Raw genomic sequence first — 21019 nt, forward strand, 5'->3', positions numbered from 1 at the left:
ATTAAATCCCCAAGTCATAGTTGCAATTTCAGATGAATTGCACATTTTAAATTCTTTAATCACACCGTGATTTCATTTCAAACATATCATGGCACGGCAGAAAGGTAGAATCATACAAATCCAGCCTTCTTTACTCAACAGCGTCACACAAGCCCTAATAGAGCTCAGGGTAGTGTTGTCACACCAACAAATATGTTGCACTGTATTTATTGCATGCAGTTGTGCTAAACATGATGCAACCGAAGCCCTTTGGTGTTTATTGTCTACGGGGAGAGCTAACCCTCTCATCTCTATTCTATTCTGTGCAATTATCTCAGCTAAATGATATTACACTTTCTCACCTAGCTCTGCAGAGCCTCTCACCCGCCAAACTTCTTGATGAAGCCCCCCTTTCTAGTTTTGCTCTCGGCAGATCGAGGGGAAACGTTAACTGTGAAAGAACTAACGAGATACGCCGGCGCTCCTGGGCAGGAAGGAAGTGGAGCCGAAAAACATGGCAGTGAGAAGTCTTTCTTGTCTGTTTGGTGGCGGAGCTAAAAATGGAGAAGGGGGGTAAGGTAGGGAATAGGAAGAAAGATGGGGAAAAAAGGAAGAGAAGTGAACACATTGAATAAAAATTTCATAAAGTTCAGTGTGCACTGTCTTTGATGCAAGCCCAAGCTGCTCTGTGGAGTCTGCAGGCTGCGTAGAGGCAGCAATTAATGCTAAATGTAGCCGGAGGCCTGCCGTGAGAGATGTATTTTTTTTAGGTGTGTCGCATCGTCACGCCGCATCTAGACTCCCAGCACCAACCTTTTGTTGTCACATGCACTTCCTTTTATACTTTTCCTTCTGTGATGATCATACCTGAAATATTCAGGTCTCCTCAGTTGTTTGTTCAGTATAAGTAAACAATCTTTAAATTGTTGATTCCTCACTAGATGACCATACTTTTGCAAGATATTTTTTTCTAATAAAGTAGTGCTGATATGCTACCAAATTTTCCACAAGGTCGAGCAGCGGTCACCTTTTTCAAACTGAGAGCTATTCTTGGGTACTCATTAATGAGAAGGTTATCTTTTTGATACACACTTCTGGATGTAAACAAACATGCTCAAATTACCTTTAATTGTGTTGTTAATTGGTTTTATTACCTGCAGAAAAGCCACCTGCAACGAGACTGCAAAAGGCGAGAGCTGTAGTGAGAACTGTGAGGCGGTAGTGCTAACCACAAGTGTGCTGTACATTCTTACAAAAATAATGAATGTTATTGCTCCAGCTGAGGCAAACTTGTGCTCAAGGGCCACATTTGATTTTTAAAACTGACATAATGAATAGACCAGCATATTGAAAGCTGGAATCCATACATCAAATATGTAAAATATACATTCAATAATAAATCGTAATCTTGTACAGTATTTGTATTATTTAAAGTATCATAATTTGAACACATCAGCAAAATGAAAAATTAACATCATATGAAATTACTAATTTCACAGTTTGAAAATACATTTGAGGTGGCGCAGTGGCTCAGGCGGCACAGTACATACCCAGGAAAGCGTAGTCCTCACAGTTCTGAAGTCCCTGGTTCAATCCCGTACCCACCTGTGTGAATTTTGCATGTTCTCCCTGTGCTTTATGCGCATGCGCATATATTTTGTAAACTTCCAGCCAGTCTGGAACATCCCCATCCATGCTTCAACATGTGCCATTCGACAACTTGTCAAGTGTTCATGTTGGCTATGGACGTCTATGTGTATATCTTTTTATCAACTTTTATTTTAAGGTTAGGTTAGGGTTAGGGTTAGGAAGAAGTTAGGGTAGAAGAAAGGGAAGTATGAGACCGTAGGATTCCCCAGTAAGCGTTTGCTACGTACCCAGAGTTCCATTGTTAGTAACGCATGCGCATTAATCATAAGGAGACTTTTCAGCGCGGGGGAGCGCTCTGACCGTCACACCAGGCACTCCGGTTTCCTCCCACATCCCAAAAACATGCAACATTAATTGGACACTCTAAATTGCCCCAAGTTGTGATTGTTTGTCTCGATGGGCCCTGCGATTGGCTAGCAAACAGTACAGGGTGTACCCCGCCTCCTGCCCATTGACAGGGAGGATAGGCTCCAGTGTGCCCCGCAACCCTTGTGAGGATAAGCGGCTAAGAAAATGGATGGATGGATGGGAATATATTTGAATCTGGATGTCATGGAAGAGTCGTCTGACTTCAGTGTCATGGTGGCATTGCTTCAGTCCCTACGCAGTGACAGTATAATGGGCTTCAGCACTCCAGGACCCTGAACAGTCTTAAAAATATATAAAATCGCTAGATACTCTATATGTCATTTTAATTAACCATTTGTATGGGAAAGTGGTCACATTAGTACAACAAATATTACAGCACAAAAGATAATATAAATATTTGGTAGACCAGATTAACATAACCCTATATGTGGCCCGCAAACCTTACTTTGCCCACCCCTGGTCCATAAAACACAGAGATTTTGACAAGAGGTAGAATCTCTTCAAATGCCAGAAAGTTTTCTCGTTCCTTGTAATTTTGCTGAGCAGGTATCTGCTACGAGGTGTGGGGCCCACGAGGAGCCCTGGGAGTTCGTTCACTGCAAAATTCCTCAAAGTCAGGAGAAACAGGAAGCGCAGGAATCATGCTACTCGGGCGCTGCACACCAAGGCAAGTTGCTCCTTTCAAATGTTTGAACAGAAAGTGCCAGTGGCTTCCCCGACTTCAATACTGGATCTGCACCAACTACTCTTCCGCTTTTTTCAACTCTTAACAGCTTACCCCCTGCCTCAACCACACAAGCACATTTACTGTTTGTTAACCCACAAGCAACCATTCCTAACTTTAATTGAAACTGGCCTGCAACCAAATGTGTCCTTTATCAGTCAACGTGCAACTTGTGCGTTTTGTTTTTGTGGCCTCTCAAATGTTGACTCCTGTCTACAGCATGTCACGCATGGCAAGCACTACGCAGGCTGTTCTTGTTGTCCTGTCATTTAAAAACACCTTTCTAGATAGGGAATCGCAATTTGACTTTTGGAGACTTCTGTGGAGGTGGGGGGGGGGGGGGGTGCTTAAAGAGCTTCCGAAAATCCTAGCCACTGCAGAAATGTTCTCCTGGAAGTGAAAATGAACATCAATGATTCATACAGCTGTCAAGAGAATTGCTAATCATTATATAGCCAGTTATTTATTTATTTGAGATCAGCACTGCCGCTGTACTAATATTTGAAAGTTGAGTCCTCTAGGGTGTAAACAAAAGTGATGGTGTGTAGGGAGGGGGCAGCATCCCGTGTGGGCGTCACAGTGGAATAGCAGGCCAAGTGAGGCGAATGGATGGAAGTTTTAGTCCCCCTCCCTCTTTTAGAGTAACAAGATGTGCTCATATGTGTGTGGAAGTCAGCGAGCCCCACAGCTATTATTCTCCCATTAATTTTTCCATTTGAAATCAAACCTCAGCGGGCCTTCATGTGGGAGTCAGAGGAAGAGGAGAGGACGAGAGTGCTGATAACCTCATCAAGAGGGGGTTGAGCAAATATTGGTTGTAGCAGCCGGAATGTCCAACAGGGGAGGCCATTTCCCTTTAAAATGCAAACTCCTGTTTTTCTAGAAAGTGTCACGTCGCAGTCCAAGTGGTTGGTTTGGTAAATATTCAGGAGCATTCCATAGTATGTTTAGTTGAGCAATTTTAAAAAATATTCAGTCGGTTGAAAAATGTACTAAGAAGACATGATATGCCCAAAACATTACATGACATTGATTTATTTGTGACTACTAGTACAAAAATTATGTTCTTTCATTCAACAAAGCTCCACAAGGATTCAAAACATACCTTTGGTCTATCCAGGGTTGAAGAAATTATCTGTCGTCTGCATGGGGTTGAGCCCTCTACAATACAGTGGAGGAATTCTTCTGAATTTACATTAAATTGGCCTGTTTTATTTATGCTCTTCTCATTCATTTATTCACACTCCAATATGGTTTGCAACCCGAACCACACAATAAACAGACATACATTTTCTGCCTGAGTTGTGCAGATTTCTGCTGATCACGAAACTTCTCAAACCGGCATCACGCCTTTCATGTTTTCATTTGCTTGGAGAAGACCTGTTGACCTCCATTCCTCCACAACCAGTCGACGCACACCCTTTGCACACCACCTCATTGAGTCTCCTTCAATTCCAATCAGCACGCTCCACCCTTTTTCCCCATCTTTCTTTGTGAAAAGCGCCAGCACCTGCTAATCTGTCAATCACATGTTGTCCCGTCGCGGCGCTGACGCGGGTCCGTTACGGTGGGCCCTGCACCTCCAGCAGCTCGCAGCTCAAGAGAGGCTCGATGATTAACCAGGCAGGTAGTGAGCCAAAGTGCTGACAGTGGAAACACGCTGACAGCTGATTTGGAAGACAATGGTTCCGCTCCCTCTATTTAGCTTGTCATGGCAGTCAAAGCATCTTTCATATTAACCTGTGGGGTAATACCGAGAAAGGGGGAAGACGGAGAAGTTCATTTGTAACATTTAAATGTGCAGAATTGTAAAAAAAAAAAAAAAAAAAGAAACATCACATTAACGACAAAGTTGAGGGTACTGCAGATTGCTGTTGTGAGTAGAAGGTGGATAGGGAAATGTTACAGCTTTACGTAATTGTGAACCCAAAAAGGGAAAGCTGTTGGGGAAGGTGAAGGAACCTCAGACCTGGGGCCTTGTCTTTTAGATTAATAATCTAATAATAATAATATACTGTAAATCAAGTCAAGGTACACACTTTACATTGGAAAAATCTAGTGTCGCACCCAATGGCGGTCCTAGGGGTGGACCAGGGAGTGTGAGTACCCCCCCCCCTTCCCGTCCCACCTGCCCTCTGGTGGAGGAGCATTCAATAGTACTCCATTTTACTATGTGTCGCTGTCATAGAAACTGGCGATACAATAACAAAGCTTCTTTATTTGTAGTAGATCGATTATCATTTCTGGACCATTTAAGTTGAAATGGATACTTTCCCCACACCTGATTACCTCTCAGCGGCACATTAATATGTCTTTTTCAGAGATTGGTAATCACTACTCTAACACTTCCCAATTATTAACCGGGGATGCAGCAGGCCATTCATATTAAAAAACGTTTTACCTCCCTCCACTTCCTCTGTTTTTGTGCCTTTACAGGAAGGAATGGACAACGCTGGCACATCTGTCAGTCAAACACTGCCCACTGAATCTAGGACCACCTCAGCTCAATGAGTAACTAACCTGCAGGTACTGAATCAAACTGCTGACAAGCAAGCGGAGGGGAGTGGAGGGCTCCGGAGACGGGGACTGTGTAGGTGGATGTAGAGAAAGCAAAAAAAAGAGGGTGGGGGGGGCGGGATGACAATTGCATCATTTTATGGCCCACCTTGGTGACGTAACCTTTAACTTTGCAAAAGAAAGAGGACTCCCTTTCCTGTCCATCCGGCTTATTTATTTCCCTTCCCTCTCTAAGTGGCACCCTTTGATGGGCTGTCCCACTCCCTCATCTCGTCTCCTTAGACAGATGAGTGCTGTCAGCGCTGCCATCACTGGCCAGCTAAACATTAATGATTCTCCCGCCTGACAAGTGTCGGCCGGACAGAAGGGAGGTGAAAGGGGGATACTCGTGGACAAAACAAGGGATGGAAAGGAGAAGTGACGGCTTTATCTGCTTGACAGACTCTCTTTTGTCTCTCTGAACTTGCAAATATGTATTTGTGGCATCAGCAGATTCTTGGCTCTCTGTGACGGTTTTATTGCCATGTTTTTCCTCCCTTCTTTGGAGACGGACCCCTTTGTATTCCCATTGCCCTTTATCCTTCCTACCAGCATATCTGGCATTCCTTCAAGTATCTGTGCATGTTGCTGTGTGTTTATCAGCATTTGTGGGCTCATGTGCGCTTCCCTTGGACACTTTTTGTGAGTCTTGGAGAAAGCATCCTGGACTTTGATGCTGCTTAAGGCAGCAGTTGATGGGGAGGTGAAGGGGGTCACATGGAAGAATCATCCCAGAGGGATGTCCACTGAGGAGACGTAGCAGAGTCTTTTAATCAGGATTTACAGTATAAGGAGGATTACTGCACAGATTTGTCTGGCATTTAGCAGACCAACAAGTCCAAACAATCCCATTGAGTGTGACAATTTGTTCCCTGGCATGCTCGCAACCTAAAACTCTTATTTCAAACGGTCCATCTATCCCCACTGAAATGAAGAGGAATCTTACTAACGTGTTGCATCCTCTCCCCTAAAAATTTTTTTAAATGTCTTTACTTAGGAAATTTTTCCGCTTCTTTTCCTTTCAGCCTGTCCCATTAGGGGTCGCCACAACGTGTCTTCTTTTTCCATCTCAGCCTAAAGCCTGAAGATGACTGCAATCCAGCTTCGAAATGGGGTGACGTGCTCTAACCACTTCGTTGTGGTCAGAACCCGGGCTGAACCTATTTGTGTTCTTTTTGGAGAGTTCAATCAGAACACCATTACAATAGTCAAGTCTACTTGAGATAAAAGCATGGACGAGATTCTCATGGTCTGCTTGACACATCCAAGATTTCATTCAGGATCTTAATCTTTTTCTTGCAGCTTAGGGGTCGCCACAGCATGTCATCTTTTTCCATCAAAGCCTATCTCCTGCATCTTGCTGTCTAATACCATCTACCCTTATGTCTTCCCTCACATCATCCATCAACCTTCTCTTTGGGCTTCCTCTCACTCTTTTGCCTGGCAGCTCCATCCTCAGCACCCTTCTACCAATATACTCACTCTCTCGCCTCTGAACATGTCCAAACCATCGAAGTCTGCTCTCTCAAACCTTGCCTCCAAAACATCCAACTTTGGCTGTCCCTCTCATGAGCTCATTTCTAATCCTATTCATCCTGCTCACTCTGAGCGAGAACCTCGACATCTTCATTTCTGCCACCTCAAGTTCTGCTTCCCGTTGTCTCTTCAGTACCACCGTCTCTAATCTGTACATCATGGCCGGCCTCACCACTGTTTTATAAACTTTGCTCTTCGTCCGACCAGAGACTCTTCTGTCACATAACACACCAGACACCTACCGCCAGCTGTTCCAACCTGCTTGGACCCGTTTCTTGAGTTCCTTACTACACTCACCACTGCAATGGATTGTTGACCGTAAATATTTGAAGTCATCCACCCTCGCGATCTCTTCTCCCTGGAGATTCACTCTTCCTCCTCCACCCCTCTCATTCACGCACATATTTTCTGTTTTACTCCGGCTAATCTTCACTCTTCTCCTTTCCAGTCCATGTCTCCATCTTTCGAATTGTTCCTCCACCTGCTCCCTGCTTTTACTGGATATCACAATATCATCTGCGAACATCATGGTCCAAGAGGATTCCAGTCTAACCTCATCTGTCAGCCTATCCATTACCACTGCAAACAGGAAGGGACTCAGAGCTGATCCCTGATGCAGTCCCACCTCCATCTTAAATTCTTCTGTCACACCTAAGGCACACCTCAGCATTGTTCTGCTGCCATCATACATGTCCTGTACTATTCCAACATATTTCTCCACCACACCAGACGTATGCATGCAGTACCACAGTTCCTCTCTTGGTACTCTGTCATAAGCTTTCTCTAGATCCACAAAGACACAATGTAGCTCCTTCTGACCTTCTCTGTACTTTTCCACTAGCATCCTCAAGGCAAATATTGCATCGGTAGTACACTTTCTAGGCATGAAACCATACTGTTGCTCGCAGATACTTACTTCTGTCCTGAGTCTAGCCTCCACTACTCTTTCCCATAACTTCATTCTGTGGCTCATCAACTTTATTCCTCTATAATTCCGACAGCTCTGACATCGCCTTTGTTCTTAAAAATGGGAACTGGTACACTTTTCCTCGATTCTTCAGGCATCTTTTCACCCGTATTCTGTTGAATAGTTGGCCAAAAACTCCACAGCCATCTCTCCAAATTGCTTCCATACCTCCACTCTTATGTCATCAGGACCAACTGCCTTTCCATTTTTCATCCTTTTAGTGCCTTCCTAACTTCCCCCTTTCTACCCATTGCCACTTCCTGGTCCTTCACACTTGCCTATTCAACTCTTCCTTCTCTCTCATTTTCTTCATTTATCAACTTCTCAAAGTATTCTTTCCATCTATTTAGCACACTACTGGCACCAGTGAACATGTTTCCATCTCTATCCTTAATCACCCTTACCTGCTGCACATCCTTCCCATTTCTATCCCTCTGTCTGGCCAACCTATAGAGATCCTTTTCTCCCAACCCACTCCATTTATTCGGGCGTGGGACTGACCTACAGATTGCACTGATTTGTGCCCCCATAGGGCTGCTTTTTTTTTTTACTTTGGAAAATATTCCTCTATTATGTTTTACTCTGTGAAAATACATTCATGACATCTTTAAATAGAATTCAACGAGTTTAACTTTTTTTCCACAATTATTGCTTCAGTCCAATGGACTTTGTCCTGCTCCTTCTGTTATGTGCTCCTTGGCCATAGAGCAAAGGTACTTGGTTGTTTTAAATGCATGTGTAATTATTTTTGGTTTCTGTTTAGTTTGACAGTAAACTTCAAACTCCAGTGGCAATAGGCAGCCACATTATTATTTTTTATTGAGGGGGTGGGGGGGGGCAGTTGTATTTTAAATCTGTCAAACTGCTCCTTGCTGTGAAGCAAGTTAAGTTCAGTTCATGGCGCCATTACGGCACTTGTAGTTGGATCACTCCGATCTCAAGGCACCAGTGTAGATTAATTGTTGCAAAATTGTGATACTATGTTTTGTTATTGCTATAGTGGCCCATTTATGGGAATGATATCATACACTGAGTTCTTTGGAACTTCCACACAGATTGAATTTAAATCACAGCTGAATTTCTTGAATATGCAGAGTCACAGCCCAACACCCCAAATGAAAATAAAATTATATGGTCTGCACCTTTATCCAGATCAATCCATCCATTTTCTGAGACACTTATATCCTCATGAGTGTCAGGGGAGTGCGGGAGCCAATCCCAGCTGTCATCGGGGAGGAGGCCGGGTGCACCCTGAACTGGTTGCCACGCAATCACAGGACACATGGAGACAGACAACAGTCGCCCTCACAATCACACCTAGGGGCAATTTAGATTATTCAATGAATGCATGTTTTTCGGATGTCGGAGGAATATGGAGTGCCCGGAGAAAACTCACGCCGGCACAGGGAGAACATATAAACTCCACACAGGCGGGGCTGGGATTTGAATGTCGGCCCTCAGAACTGTGAAGCCAACACTCTACAGCTCTGCCACCGTCCGGCCCTTTATCCTGATGTGCACCCAAATTTGTCTTTTTCATCCCACACCCCATCCTGTCTAAACATGCATGGAAATGTAAAGCCATAAAACTTACTAATTGTAACCTGTCTTTTTTGTGTTCTGTGTACAAGGCTGGTAAGTATAGCAAGTTTCCAGGCTTGAGTTAAATAGGAAATGTCCCGTGAGTGGCTACACAAGAAGCAGTGTTATGGAAATTGTTTACGTACATTGTTTTGATTCATCTCAGTAACAAATGTGCAGTTCATAATTGTAGACACAGGGAGATTTAAAAAAAAAAAAAAAACATGGCTGATTAAATACACAATACTCACCAGAGATGCTTTTTAATAAATATATTCATTTGTGCAGTTCACCATAGACCTATTTTGTTAGACAAAGTCAAAATAATTTAATGAAACAAACGGGGTTTAGGGTGTAACTGTATCTCAATGTTTAGGGCGGCAGAGAAAGTCCATTTATTGGGTCCATTTATTTGAAGAACCTGGGTAATGATGAATCTTGATTCTACTTTGTTGCAACTTCTGGACCCCCCGACTTTCCCAAATGTGCGTCGGGTCCATATCGCTCAGAAGGGTGTTGTCATTCAGACCTGTAAACGTTCTCGCTTGTTCTCTTTTGAAATATTAACTCCCCCAGCTCAAGGGAGTTAATGGCAACTGCTGCATGGACACAGCACAGTTCCGGCTTTTTGGAAGTCTGTCCATTTGAGGGGATTACGTCGCTGCTCCACCATGTAAACTCCCAACTCTACGCGAAGAGCTACTTGTCAAACTTTAAATGCTTGTGTGTCCTCCAGCCAACATTCCGTTACTGTAGAGCTGCAGGCGTCCTGCGGTGAAGCTACCCACTCGCCCAGCTTACTTCTCCCCAGGCAGCCTCCATCCTCTCTGGGTTCCCGGAGCAATGATTAACCCCGGTTCTGATAAAGGTTTTTGCTGACTCTGATTCATCACCAGAGCCTCGCAGCTGCCATGTAAAGGAAGCGTCAACTCTATGTTACTCGTGACAGTGCATACTCACTCCATCAATTACTCAAGGGTGCACACGCGCACCCACACACACACAAGGGGCGGCTGAAATAACAGGAACAAGTGACATTGCCATGCGATCTAGGTTTTATATATAGATACCCAATGCAGTGTGAACAATTGTAGATTGTTCTAAACCACTTGTTGCTACATGACTGTCCACCCTTTCCTCCCTCTTGCCCAAAATTAAGCATCAATCCAATAATTTTATTACAGTAAGACCTGTTTTACAGTTTTTTTTTTTTCCCCCGAGATGGACATAGTGAGATTGAGAGAAATAGAGTGGACAAAGCGAAACGAGGAACCAAGAGAAAGATTGACATCGCTCATCACCTGCTGGTGCTTTACCTTGACAGCAGGGGAAGCCCCGATTTCCTGAAGATGACAAGAAGCACAATGGCTGGGTGTTCTGTCAGCACATCCTTCTCACATGGCCCGGTTAATGATTCTGCAGCCATAACCAAACTGGAGAGAGGGATGAACTGAGGGGGCCACTCGGAGTAAAGGAGGTGGGGCAGCTGGCATTCTTCTACATTTAAGGTGTCATTATTGCCACTTTGGGAATGACAGTGTGTTTTTGTCATTATAATTGCCCTCAATCTGATATCTTCATACTCTCCCTTCTTGTTGGTAAGGCAGAACAAAAACTGTATCATACACGTTTAGAAGTCAATCAAACTATTAATCATAAAGCTAATATGGAACTGTGGCCAAAGCGAATGAGAACTGTGTATTCTCATGTTTAAATTACTCGACTAATATAAATAATTCCCCATTGATATTTTACTTGATACCTGCAAGATTTGTCAGAAAGACACCTTTGAAATCCAAACTACAAATGTTTAAATTTTCCCAAATGAAGCAATACTTCTAGAGTTGAACGCACTTGCACAGCATTCTCTGCCACAACTTTGTGCACTCCTGGAAGGATTGTCCCCGAATTCTCGGCAGCACTGTCACCATGACCACCTTCAGTGGTGTCCATCTCTTTAAAACGGGCCCCTTTGCATGTTCTCAGCTAAGCACTCAGGACAGTGGTAAACCATCACATGGAACCAGGTCGGGTAAATAGGTGGTTGCTTCGGCACGGGGGGGCAGTGATGCAGATGTAAGTTTTCCTGATGCATTTCTCGGCACTTCTTGCACACTAATTGAAGCTAACGCTGGAGGTCCTTTTTGTAGGCATGCTGGTTGATGGTCCTCGCAGTGCACGATAGCATCAAAGAATGCAGTCAACATGATTTGGACTTTGGACTTGGACTGTCTTGCTTTATTCAACCTTGACTGGATTAAACATTTCTGCTGAAGACTCTGGTCTTTGATTTCAAAGAGTCACGATTCATCACCGGTGATGACTCTCCCTAAAGAGCCAGGTGTCACCATCATTCCCTCTTCTCACTGTTGACAACTTGACACTCATATGTAGCTAGAAAGCATGTGTAAATCAATCTGATTGCTGAGGTCACAGTGATATATCTCTGAAGTATTCCAAAGAATGGGAAAAATCAGTTTGGGTTTGTAACATATTTTACTGCTGTAACCTTTCTGACAAACTTTGTATTTGGAACATATAGTAAAACCAAATCAAAGATTCATTAATGTGTTTGTATATCACCCGCTAGAGCAGGGGTGGACAGGACAAACTATTTGACTTGCGAGCCACATTCGGTTCTAATATTTGACAGCGAGGCCCGGCCAGGACCTCAAAGCATAGTATACACACCCAAATAAATGTACAACCCGATGTACTAACAAAGAACATTGAGGACCATGTATTTCAAATATGCGAAATAGCCCTCTTCTAGGTAGTTTGTTTGTCTTGATGAATATGCAAGATGCAGCATTTACACATTATTTGGTACAAAACTGGGAGGAGAAAATGTAAGATTAAAAGAGCACACAGTAAGTTTCAATTGAGGACTTAAAGTTAAAGAAACCGACATTTATTGAAAAAAGATACTTTCAACATTCAAAACATATTACTCAATGAAATGCTCAGTGTCACTCATTTCTGCTCCGCTTGTTTTACGTTCCGCTGTTGTGTGTAAATGGGCACTAAATTAAAAGACACACTTTCAAACATTTTATTCCATAGGCATATTTTTTCATAACACAGTAGAAAAACTCACCAATTTGAATGGGCACAGTGTTGCTGCTCTCCTTTTTTTGCCAGTGCATCAAAGTCTGGCATCAGCTTTGTTGTGGCAATTTTCAGGATAGATCCGAGGTGTTTGTCATTTAACTTGAATCTGTGACGGGCTTTGTTCACACACGCAGGTCGAGCCAAACAACACCAGCATCTTCTGTGACGTTCTCCAGAGGTTTATAAAAATGGCTTTGTTGAGTGAAACGTAAAAGTCATTCAGTTTAAGAGAATTTGAATGCCAGCAAAAAACTTGCCTTGGTACTTGATTCTTGAATTGCAGTTTGTCGGCGAAAAATATTCTGCTGTGTCTGTAATTTAGCCGCCAACCTCTGTCCAGTAGCCACCCGTGCTTGCATTGAGTGTTTGCTCGGATAATTTGCATGCTTTGTTGCAAAGTGATGACTGATATTGTACTCATTGAAAACACCAACAACTTCTGGGCATATGAGACGTTGATTGGACCTCAGTGAAAAAATATTTTGTTGTCCACTCTCTATTAAATACTCGGCAATCACTGTCCACTTTTCATTCCTTTGGTCTGGTCATTTTTACAGAAGGGCTCATTTCACGCCTCTTGCTTTTTTTTTTATTGGACCATATCAACCCTAGTGAGGATAATCAGTACAGAAAATAGATAGATGTATTACTATTGTTAGTGTTGCTATATTAGGGGTTTGGAGAACTGAAAGGAGCAGAAGTGGCTAATGGTTTCGAGTTTCCTCTCTTGAGGCAGCGCACACCAGGAGTTGGTTTGAGTATTAACCCACTGCTGCTTAACAGTATTGCTGAAAGAGGAGGGATCAAAGTTATCATGTCGAGGAAAAAGGGCTTTCACTTGGCCCGTGCAGCTTTACAAGTCCATTCAGAGGAACCACTCAGAGCAGCATTCAAGATACTCCCATACCAACCCACTCACTCCTGATCCTCTCCTTTTCTTAGTCTTCTTCTTCTTCTTCTTTTCCTTTTGGCTTGTCTCATTAGGGGTCGCCACAGCGTGTCATCTTTTGCCATCTTAGCCTATCTTCTGCATCTTCCTCTCTATCCCCAACTACCCTCATGTCTTCCCTCACCACATCCATACACCTTCTCTTTGGTCTTCCTCTCGCCCTTTTCCCTGGCAGCTCCTTCCTCAGCACCCTACCACAATTATACTCACTCTCTCGCCTCTGAACATGTCAAAAGTCTAGTAAAGTCTGTTCTCTCCAATCTTGTCAGCAAAACATTCAACTTTGGCTGTCCCTCTAATGAGCTCATTTCTAATCCTATCCAACCTGGTCACTCCGAGCGAGAACCTCAACATCTTCATTTCTGCTATCTCCAGTTCTGCTTGCCGTTGTTTCTTCAGTGCCACCGTCTCTAATCCGTACATCATGGCCGGCCTCACCACTGTTTTGTAAACTTTGCCCTTCATCCAAGCAGAGACTCTTCTGTCACCTTTCGCCAGCTGTTCCAACCTGCTTGGACCCGTTTCTTCACTTCCTTACCACACTCACCATTGCTCTGGATTGTTGACCCTAAATATTTGAAGTCGTCCACCCTCGCTATCTCTTCTCCCTGTAGCCTCACTTTCCCCCTCCACCTTTCTCATTCAAGCACATATATTCTGTTTTACTTCGGCTAATCTTCATTCCTCTCCTTTCCAGTGCATGTCTCCATCTTTCGAATTGCTCCTCTGCATGATCCTTGCTTTCACTGCATATCACAATATCATCTGCGAACATCATGGTCCAAGGGGATTCCAGTCTAACCTCATCTGTCAGCCTATCCATTACCACTGCAAACAGGAAGGGGCTCAGAGCTGATCCCTGATGCAGTCCCACCTCCACCTTAAATTCCTCTGTCACACCTAAGGCACACCTCACCATTGTTCTGCTGCCATCATACATGTCCTGTACTATTTTAACATACTTCTCTGCCACACCAGACTTACGCATGCAGTACCACAGTTCATCTCTTGGTACTCTGTCATAGGCTTTCTCTAGATCCACAAAGACACAATGTAGTTCCTTCTGACCTTCTCTGTACTTTTCCACTAGCATCCTCAAGGCAAATAATGCATCTGTGGTACGCTTTCTAGCCATGATACCATACTGTTGCTCGCAGATACTTACTTCTGTCCTGATTCTAGCCTCCACTACTCTTTCCCATAACTTCATTGTGTGGCTCATCAACTTTATTCCTCTATAATTCCCACAGCTCTGAACATCCCCTTTGTTCTTAAAAATGGGAACTAGAACACTTTTCCTCCATTCTTCAGGCATCTTTTTGCCTGCTAGTATTCTGTTGAATACATTGGTCAAAAACTCCACAGCCATCTCTCCAAAATGCTTCCATACCTCTACCGGTATGTCATCAGGACCAACTGCCTTTCCATTTTTCATCCTTTGTAGTGCCTTTCTGACTTCCCCCTTAGTAATCATTGCCACTTCCTGGTCCTTCACACTTGCCTATTCAACTCTTCCTTCTCTCTCATTTTCTTCATTCATCAACTCCTCAAAGTATTCTTTCCATCTACTTAGCACACTACTGGCACCAGTCAACACATTTCCATCTCTATCCTTAATCACCCTTACCTGCTGCACATCCTTCCCATCTCTATCCCTCTGTCTGCCCAACCTGTAGAGATCCTTTTCTCCTTCTTTCGTGTCCAACCTGGTGTACATGTCTTCATATGCCTCTTGTTTAGCCTTTGCCACCTCTACCTTTGCCCTACGTCACATCTCGATGTACTCCTTTCGCCTCTCCTCTGTCCTCTCAGTATCCCACTTCTTCTTTGCTAATCTCTTTCCTTGTATGACTCCTTGTATTTTGGGGCTCCACCACCAAGTCTCCTTCTCCCCTTTCCTTCCAAAAGACACACCAAGTACTCTCCTGCCTGTCTCTCTGATTACATTGGCTGTCGTTGTCCAGTCTTCCGGGAGCTTCTGCTGTCCATCGAGAGCCTGTCCTACCTCTTTCCGAAAGCCCGCACAACATTCTTCCTTTCTAAGCTTACACCACATGGTTCTCTGCTCTACTTTTGTCTTCTTAATCTTCCTACCCACCACCAGAGTCATCCTACACACCACCATCCTATCACTACCAAAACTTTACAGTCAGTAATCTTCAGATTACATCGTCTGCACAAAATATAATCCACCTGCGTGGTTTTACCTCCGCTCTTGTAGGTCACTATGTGTTCCTCCCTCTTCTGGAAATAATGCAGCCATCTCCATCCTTTTTGCAAAGTCCACCACCATCTGTCCCTCAAAGTTCCTTTCCTGGATGCCGTACTTACCCATCACTTCTTCATCGCCCCTGTTTCCTTTACCAATATGTCCATTACAATCTGCACCAATCACAACTCTATCGCTGTCTGGGATGCTCAGAACTACTTCATCTAGTTCCTTCCAGAATTTCTCTTTCAACTCTAGGTCACATCCTACCTGTGGGGCATAGCCGCTAACCACATTATACATAACACCCTCAATTTCAAATTTTAGTCTCATCACTCGATCTAATACTCTTTTCACCTCCAAGACATTCTTAGCTAGCTCTGCCTTTAAAATAACCCCTACTTCATTTCTCTTCCCATCTACTTCTAGCCTTACTACCTTTCCACCTGCTCTTTTAGATGCACAGAATATCAACCTTTCTCCTAATCATCATGTCAACCAACTCTTGAGCTTTTCCTGTCATAGTCCCAACATTTAAAGTCCCTACACTCAGTTGTAGGCTCTGTGCATTCCTTTTTTTCTTCTGACGATGGATCCGGTTTCCTCCTCTTCTTCGTCTTCGACGCACAGTAGCTGAATTTCCACCGACGCCCTGCAGGTTAGCAGTGCCGGGGGCGGGCGTTGTTAACCCGGGCCACGACCGATCCGGTATGGGGTTCTTTAGATGAACACTCATATTTGTTTGGCACAGTTTTTACGCCGGATTCCCTTCCTGACACAACCCTCTGCATTTATCCGGGCTTGGGACCGACCTACAGATTGCACTGATTTGTGCCCCCATAGGGCTGCTTTTTTTTTTTTTTTTTTACTTGGGAAAATATTCCTCTATTATGTTTTACTCTGTGAAAATACATTCATGACATCATTAAATAGAATTCAACGAGTTTAACTTTTTTTCCACAATTATTGCTTCAGTCCAATGGACTTTGTCCTGCTCCTTCTGTTATGTGCACCTTGGCCATAAAGCAAAGGTACTTTGTCGTTTGAAATGCATGTGTAATTATTTTTGGTTTCTGTTTAGTTTGACAGTAAACTTCAAACTCCAGTGGCAATAGGCAGCCACATTATTATTTTTTATTGAGGGGGTGGGGGGGGCAGTTGTATTTTAAATCTGTCAAACTGCTCCTTGATGTGAAGCAAGTTAAGTTCAGTTCATGGCGCCATTACGGCACTTGGAGTTGGATCACTCCGATCTCAAGGCACCAGTGTAGATTGATTGTTGCAAAATTGTGAAAAATGTGAAAATTTCCTCCATTTTTCTTTCTTTCATTTTTCTTTCCTCCTTCCATTTCTCTCCTTTTCTTAGTCCCCTTTTTAATTTCACACATCCTCCTCCAACTTCTCTGCCCTCCTTCCTTCACATTCTCACTAATCATCTATTTCCACCTGGGATGAGCCCCTTTCTTCCCCTCCATGCACCCCACCTCCTCCTTTATCTGTCCATCCATCTCCCCATCTGTCACCTGGCGGAGTAATCACATCCACATTTGATAAGGCCAGTTAGGCGGGTCATAAAAAGTTTATGTTCGTGATGCCAGAGCCTCATTTATTATCCGTGCTAATGTAGCAGTATGGAGTGGGACTCCAGGAGGATAAGAGTGCCAGAGGTTAGGAACGAGAGAGAGAGCGAGGCCACCGCATTAAGCGGTCATTATCCGTCTATATGTTCTGTCTCTGGCGCTCGATGCTGCATAAGTTCTCTTTATGCTTTATGGCCTCAGTGAGGCCAGAGCTTTCTGTATTTAAACGTTGCATAGCCGCTAAGAGTTCAAGATGTTCATAGTACAGGACGTTGTTACCATTTTCTAACCACAAAACTATTGGCGTTAGCACTAATGCTTGCTTCTCCACTGTTTACATTTGCGTCCATGCATTGGCTCTCAGTAAGCATTATCTAGTATAGGATGCAATTAGAACAATTGCACCACAAACCTACAATAGTTGCTTGGCTGTTGAGTGATTTATAGCTGTTGGAAGTTGGGATGAGTTTGCTCTTCGAAAACTTTGGCGGGTTTTCATCACATAAGGAACACAAAGCACTTGAAATCCTCGCTTTGTTTTCATTAAGTGTTTTTATACCTTCTTAAAAACCATTCAGGTAACCATTTACAGATAGTTAATTCATTTTAGTGTTTGTTATACCCTTTTTTTCGACACCCATATGATGTCATCTTACTCTGGAAATTTTCCCGAATTTATTTTTCAGGTCAATATTACTCAAAAGTGCCTTTAGTGTCCTCATCAAGAAAATGTCATCAATAAAATGTAGCGCTTGACTAAATCATAGGTCTTATTATAAGTGGCCAAACATTACATCATACACACTAGAACAATCGTTCTAGGTACTGTCATAAGTCTCTTAAAATTCATTTTAATACAAATACACCTCCCCGCCTCCTACATTGGATATATGCAATTTTGCCATGTCGCATACATTGCTCTGCTAACTACAAGGTGTGTCCCAAGATGTTAAATGATGCAAAATAGAAATGTTTTTACATGATCTTATTGTCCACAACAATTATCATTTTAACAATGTATATTCTATACTTGTAGTCATATCGATTAATGCTCAAACTCTCCCCTACTCCTAAAACCCCAAATCAATATTGTCTTTGGCAAGCGAGGATTGAATCGTTTCAATCTCTCATGACTTGTTGTACTCTTCTAAAATAATAGCCCAACAAATGAAAATTTCAATGTGATTATATGAAAAGTATTGTGGGGTCACAGTGTAAGAAATCGGTCAGTGAGTCAATTTTCCCTCCTGAAAAAAAAAAAAAAAAATCAGTTACCAAAATGCTTCTTCAATCAGCTAAAAAAAGCTTTGTTTCATCATCATGATCCGTCGGCGTGGTCAAAGTCTGTTTAAGCAGGTTTTGGTGCCGAAAAATGTACATTGTCTGCTTGCATTTTGCGAAAATAGGGAGCCAAAACTAATAGTGTCAAGAGCTGATTTTTTTTTTTTGTGGTTCAGATTATTTAGTTTTATTTCAAGTTATTATATCCATCCATCCGCTTATCCTCACAAGGGTTGCGGGGAGTGCTGGAGCCTATCCCAGCTGTCAACGAGGAGGAGGTGGGGTACACCCTGAACTAGTTGCCAGCCAATTGCAGGGTACATGGAGACAAACAGTCACACTCACAATCACACATGGGGGCAATTTAGAGTGTCCAATTAATGTTGCATGTTTTGGGGATGTGAGAGGAAACCAGAGTGCCCAAAGAAAGCCTATACAGGCACGGGGGAGAACATGCAAACTCCACACAGGCAGGGCCGGGATTTGAACCCTGGTCCTCAGAACTGTGAGGCCAATGCTTTCCAGCTACGACACGTGCCACCTGTTATTGTATTTTATGCTATTGATTATTGAGCCTATCCCGGTGACATCACTGTGTATTGTGCAAGCCTCGCATGTGACGTCAATTCATACAAGCTCGTTTTTGTTGTTTTTAAGGCTTGTTTGACAACCACTGACATTTTGGTAATCGGTTTGTGGAATGTTTGAGAAAATCTTCAGCATATGACTGGTTGATGTGTTGCTTATTTGTATTGATGTCAAACAATATACTGTACAGGAGTCCATCCTGTGTGCAGTACACACACCAAACAGCTGTAAATATACAACAAATCTGCCACTGTAACACTAAAAGTCAACTGAGGAATAACATTTGCTCAAACACTACACCAATACTGAACAGCTATTAAAATGAAATCCTGAAAAGTATAGTCATTCACTAAATCTTTGCTGGAAGTGTGTGTTGACTGTAACTTGGGCCACTAACAGTGCAAACAGTGAGAACATAAGGGAACCTCAACTGTTAATTTGTACTCCTTCCATGGAATTTTAGAGGACAGTCTGGAGTAAATTATAACAAGAACCTTAAGAGTGAAAAAAAACTGCTCTTCTGTACGTTGCCCAAAGACATGCAACATGATTCCGTGAGGAAATGCTTGCCATGAAGGGAGCATGCAGATGGTGTACAGGCACAAACGAGTGTGTTAGCACAGGGGCGAGGGGGGTTATCCAGAGGCCGAGATAGTGATAGATTGGCTTGGGAGAACCGTGTTGCCGATCCACTCATCAAGATTGATGTCCTGCCAATCTGCTTTAATTGCAATTAAATCGGCCCCTGTGTTAAAAAGCCCAGCCGATAACGTGGCCGAGGATGAGATTATGCTACAATTTCCCTGACGTTTACCTCCAGCTGCACGTCTTCGCCTGCCGCACCTCCTGCAGCTCCCCTGGCCTCCATCAGAGCTTTCCTGGCATGGTCAAAACTGCCCGTGAAGCTTGGACTTTTTCCACAAAGCCTGCAAAGTAGTTTATAAATCAATGCTGTCTAAAGGTTGTAATCACTTTCTGGTTGTTGCCCATACCACAGAATTGATTAGTTGTACATTAGTGCATGTTTAATGCGTAATAATGTATGGTGATGACTGGGAGAGGCAGAGAATAAGTTAAGTCTCTTAATGAGCAATTTAATCGTAACGTTAGGTTATTTGAGAATCTTGTCTATTCAGACATAATGTAATAATCGAGACGGATGTATGAAAAGAAAAACAAATGTTTGTTTTCATTGAACAAATACTAGAGCAACAACACTGCCTGTGAATAAAAGAGAGCAACGCCTGAGTTCAAATCCTCGTTCGCCAGTTCGCACACTTTATTATGTAGCCAATTTTCCACTTAACGGAAATATTTCACAAATTGTATGTCGATCACTGTCCAATCCATCTTCCGGGACTTGCCGCGGGCGTCGCCTACCTCTGTCAGTGTCAAGTTGTTAACCTTGTGTCAACAGTGGCGCAGGGCGTATTTGAACACGCTTGATGGATGGGTCTTGGTGGACTTGTCCCACACAAACATATTATGTGCGTCAGCTGAGAGAGGTGCGGCACAAGCTCTTGTCAAAGACTCCACCCACACTTGTCGGTGCTCGTTTGGACCCCAATGGGTGGAGCTCTGACCCCACTGTCACAGAGGCTGTGAAAAAAAAAAAAAAAAAAAAAAAACAGATTCCCTTGCCGCCCCCACTCCTCCCAAATAAATGCTGAAATTGATCCATGTCCTTCACATCCGTACATTTCCGGTTGAGGGGGTGTTCACTTAAGAAACTGGGCTAATTAACTCCTAGCACATCCCGTGGGAAACATGGCCTAATCAAGCAGAGGACCTGGTTTGCGTTCCTTTGTCACCCTCTTTTCATTTGCTAATCTTTTGAATAGTAATTTTGCTCGACAGGTTGTGTGATGAGGAATTGTTGGTAATGTGATCAAAAGCAAAATGTTGAATCAGCACCTACCACTTTTGCTTCTGTGAAAAA

General features: G+C 43.2%; 1 long non-coding RNA gene across 3 annotated transcripts; it reads right to left on the bottom strand.

Moving 5' to 3' along the window:
• Positions 1 to 100: 100 nt before the first annotated feature.
• On the bottom strand, positions 101 to 20824 carry LOC133494409 (uncharacterized). 3 transcript variants are annotated; one of them, XR_009793297.1, is made up of 3 exons: positions 20461 to 20824; positions 19895 to 20006; positions 101 to 533 (listed from the first exon to the last, which is right to left on the bottom strand). It is a non-coding gene; the product is annotated as an uncharacterized LOC133494409 (long non-coding RNA). The 3 variants fall into 3 exon arrangements; XR_009793298.1 differs by lacking the exon at positions 101 to 533 and adding an exon at positions 3869 to 4462; XR_009793299.1 differs by lacking the exon at positions 101 to 533 and adding an exon at positions 17968 to 18458.
• Positions 20825 to 21019: the final 195 nt, after the last annotated feature.

The sequence above is a fragment of the Syngnathoides biaculeatus genome, chromosome 2 (assembly GCF_019802595.1).
Source record: "Syngnathoides biaculeatus isolate LvHL_M chromosome 2, ASM1980259v1, whole genome shotgun sequence".
In the NCBI taxonomy this organism is placed as follows: Eukaryota; Metazoa; Chordata; class Actinopteri; order Syngnathiformes; family Syngnathidae; genus Syngnathoides; species Syngnathoides biaculeatus.